Source organism: Lepidothrix coronata, unplaced genomic scaffold, assembly GCF_001604755.1.
Source record: "Lepidothrix coronata isolate B3197 unplaced genomic scaffold, Lepidothrix_coronata-1.0 Scaffold624, whole genome shotgun sequence".
Classification (NCBI taxonomy): Eukaryota; Metazoa; Chordata; class Aves; order Passeriformes; family Pipridae; genus Lepidothrix; species Lepidothrix coronata.
Window position 1 is genome coordinate 5493 of NW_016690804.1, and position 4641 is coordinate 10133.

The following is a 4641-nucleotide window of genomic DNA, read 5'->3' on the forward strand; positions in this document are numbered from 1 at the left end:
CAGTGACACCTCACCTGGGTAGGTGACTCCTGCCTGACTCCTGCCTGAATCCTTCCCGGATCCTGCCTGATTCCTGCCTGAATCCTTCCCGGATCCTGCCTGACTCCTGCCTGACTCCTGCCTGAATCCTTCCCGGATCCTGCCTGATTCCTGCCTGACTCCTGCCTGAATCCTTCCCGGATCCTTCCCGGATCCTGCCTGACTCCTGCCTGACTCCTGCCTGACTCCTGCCTGGATCCTTCCCAGGTCCTTCCCGGGTCCTTCCCGGATCCTGCCTGAATCCTTCCCGGATCCTGCCTGACTCCTGCCTGGATCCTTCCCAGGTCCTTCCCGGGTCCTTCCCGGACCCTGCCTGACTCCTGCCTGACTCCGCAGCTGCCGACTCCCAGCATGAGGTGGTGCCAGACACTGGGGTCACTGGGGTCAGGGAGTGCACTGGGGTCACTGGGGGCATGGGGGGTTCTGAGAGCACTGGGATTACTGGGGACAGCGGGACACTGGGATTGCTGGGGACAAAGGGGACACTGGGATTACTGGGGACAGCAGGACACAGGGGTCACTGGGGACAGCGGGACACTGGGGTCACTGGAGACAGCGGGACACTGGGATTACTGGGTGCACTGGGAGTACAGGGGGTTCTGAGAGCACTGGGATTACTGGGGACAGTGGGACACTGGGATTACTGGGGACAGTGGGACACAGGGGTCAAAGGGGACACTCGGGTCACTGGGGACAAGGGGACACTGGGATTACTGGGGACAGCAGGACACTGGGATTACTGGGGACAAGGGACACTGGGATTACTGGGTGCACTGGGAGTACAGGGGATTCTGAGAGCACTGGGATTACTGGGGACAACAGGACACTGGGATCACTGGGGACAGCAGGACACTGGGATCACTGGGGACAATGGGACACAGGGATTACTGGGGACAAGGTGACACTGGGATTACTGGGGACAAGGGACACTGGGATTACTGGGTGCACTGGGAGTACAGGGGGTTCTGAGAGCACTGGGATTACTGGGGACAAGGGGACACTGGGATTACTGGGGACAATGGGACACTCGGGTCACTGGGGACAACTGGACACTGGGATTACTGGGGACAAGGGGACACTGGGATTACTGGGGACAAGGGGACACTGGGATTACTGGGGACAAGGGGACACTGGGATTACTGNAACCTGTCCGGGTGAGTCCTGGCCCCTTACCCTGTCCGGGTGAATCCCAGCTCCTGCCCCTGCCCAGGTGAGTCCCGGCCCGGATCCTGCCCAGGCAAGTCTCGGCCCCTTACCCTGTCCAGGTGAGTCCTGGCCCCTTACCCTGCCCAGGTGAGTCCCGGCCCAGATCCTGCCCAGGCAAGTCTCGGGCCCTTAACCCTGCCCAGGTGAGTCCTGGCCCGGATCCTGCCCAGGTGAGTCCCGGCCCCGACCCTGCCCAGGTGAGTCCCGGCCCGGATCCTGCCCAGGCAAGTCTCGGCCCCTTACCCTGCCCAGGTGAGTCCTGGCCCCTTACCCTGTCCAGGTGAGTCCCAGCCTGGATCCTGCCCAGGTGAGTCCCAGCCTGGATCCTGCCCAGGTGAGTCCCAACCCCGACCCTGTCCAGGTGAATCCCAGCGCCTGCCCCAGTCCAGGTGAGTCCCGGCCCCAAACCTGTCCAGGTGAGTCCTGATCCGGATCCTGCCCAGGTGAGTCCCGGCCCTGACCCCGTCCAGGTGAGTCCCAGCCCAGATCCTGCCCAGGTGAGTCCCGGCCCCTTAACACTGCCCAGGTGAGTCCCAGCCTGGATCCTGCCCAGGTGAGTCCCAGCACCTGCCCCAATCCAGGTGAGTCCCAGCTCGGATCCTGCCCAGGTGAGTCCCGGCCCCTTAACCCTGCCCAGGTGAGTCCCAGCCCGGATCCTGCCCAGGTGAGTCCCAGCACCTGCCCCAATCCAGGTGAGTCCCAGCTCGGATCCTGCCCAGGTGAGTCCCGGGAGGCCGTGACCGGCTGACCTGGCCCGACAGGTTCCTGACACCTCCGGGCCCCGCGGCCACACCAGGGCCGGACAGCACACGTGGTCAGTGACACCTCACCTGGGCAGGTGACTCCTGCCTGACTCCTGCCTGACTCCTGCCTGAATCCTTCCCGGATCCTGCCTGACTCCTGCCTGAATCCTTCCCGGATCCTGCCTGACTCCTGCCTGACTCCTGCCTGACTCCTGCCTGGAGCCTGCCTGAATCCTTCCCGGATCCTTCCCGGATCCTGCCTGAATCCTTCCCGGATCCTTCCCGGATCCTGCCTGACTCCTGCCTGACTCCTGCCTGGATCCTTCCCGGGTCCTTCCCGGATCCTGCCTGACTCTGCAGCTGCCGACTCCCAGCATGAGGTGGTGCCAGACACTGGGATCACTGGGGACAGTGGGACACTGGGATTACTGGGGACAATGGGACACTGGGATTACTGGGGACAGTGGGACACTGGGATTACTGGGTGCACTGGGAGTACAGGGGGTTCTGAGAGTACTGGGATTACTGGGGACAGCGGGACACTGGGGTCACTGGGGACAATGGGACACTGGGATTACTGGGGACAAGGGGACACTGGGATTACTGGGGACAATGGGACACTGGGATTACTGGGGACACTGGGAATACAGGGGGTTCTGAGAGCACTGGAATTACTGGGGACAGCGGGACATGGGGGTCCCTGGGGACAATGGGACACTGGGATTACTGGGGACAACTGGACACTGGGATTACTGGGGACAACTGGACACTGGGATTACTGGGGACAACGGGACACTGGGATTACTGGGGACATCAGGACACTGGGATTACTGGGGACAACGGGACACTGGGATTACTGGGGACATCAGGACACTGGGATTACTGGGGACAAGAGGACACTGGGATTACTGGGGACAGCAGGACACTGGGATTACTGGGGACAACAGGACACTCGGGTCACTGGGGACAACTGGACACTGNCCAGGTGAGTCCCAGCACCTGCCCCAATCCAGGTGAGTCCCAGCCCGGATCCTGCCCAGGTGAGTCCTGGCCCAGATCCTGCCCAGGTGAGTCCCGGCCCCTTACCCTGCCCAGGTGAGTCCTGGCCCCAACCCTGCCCGGGTGAGTCCCGGTCCGGATCCTGCCCAGGTGAGTCCTGGCCCCTTACCCTGTCCAGGTGAGTCCTGGCCCCGAACCTGTCCAGGTGAGTCCTGGCCCAGATCCTGTCCAGGTGAATCCCAGCACCTGCCCCTGCCCAGGTGAGTCCCGGCCCCGACCCTGCCCGGGTGAGTCCCGGCCCTGACCCTGTCCAGATGAGTCCCAGCTCCTGCCCCTGCCCAGGTGAGTCCCGGCCCCAAACCTGTCCAGGTGAGTCCTGGTCCGGATCCTGCCCAGGTGAGTCCCGACCCCTTACCCTGCCCAGGTGAGTCCTGGCCCCTTACCCTGTCCAGGTGAGTCCCAGCCCAGATCCTGCCCAGGTGAGTCCTGGCCCAGATCCTGCCCAGGTGAGTCCTGGCCCCTTACCCTGTCCAGGTGAGTCCCAGCCCCTTACCCTGCCCAGGTGAGTCCCGGCCTGGATCCTGCCCAGGTGAGTCCCGGTCCGGATCCTGCCCAGGTGAGTCCCGGCCCCTTACCCTGTCCAGGTGAGTCCCAGCCTGGATCCTGCCCAGGTGAATCCCAGCCCCTTACCCTGCCCAGGCGAGTCCTGACCCCAACCCTGCCCGGGTGAGTCCAGGCCTGGATCCTGCCCAGGTGAGTCCCGGCCCCGACCCTGTCCAGGTGAGTCCTGGCCCTGACCCTGTCCAGGTGAGTCCCGGTCCGGATCCTGCCCAGGTGAGTCCCGGCCCCTTAACCCTGTCCAGGTGAGTCCCGGCCCGGATCCTGCCCAGGTGAGTCCCGGCCCCAACCCTGCCCAGGTGAGTCCTGGCCTGGATCCTGCCCGGGTGAGTCCCGGCCCCGACCCTGCCCAGGCGAATCCTGGCCCCTTACCCTGTCCAGGTGAATCCCAGCACCTGCTCCAGTCCGGGTGAGTCCCGGCCCTGACCCTGTCCAGATGAGTCCCAGTGCCTGCCCCTGCCCAGGTGAGTCCCGGCCCCGACCCTGCCCAGGTGAGTCCCGGCCTGGATCCTGCCCAGGTGAGTCCCAGCCCCTTACCCTGCCCAGGTGAGTCCTGGCCCCTTACCCTGTCCAGGTGAATCCCAGCTCCTGCCCCTGCCCAGGTGAGTCCCGACCCAGATCCTATCCAGGTGAGTCCTGGCCCCTTACCCTGTCCAGGTGAGTCCCAGCCCGGATCCTGCCCAGGTGAGTCCTGCCCCTTACCCTGTCCAGGTGAGTCCTGGCCCCAACCCTGTCCAGGTGAATCCCAGCTCCTGCCCCTGCCCAGGTGAGTCCCGGCCCGGATCCTGCCCAGGTGAGTCCTGGCCTGGATCCTGCCCAGGTGAGTCCCAGCCCCTTACCCTGCCCAGGCGAATCCTGGCCCCTTACCCTGTCCAGGTGAATCCCAGCACCTGCCCCAGTCCAGGTGAGTCCTGGCCCCAAACCTGTCCAGGTGAGTCCTGGCCCGGATCCTGCCCAGGTGAGTCCCAGCACCTGCCCCAATCCAGGTGAGTCCCAGCTCGGATCCTGCCCAGGTGAGTCCCGGGAGGCCGTGACC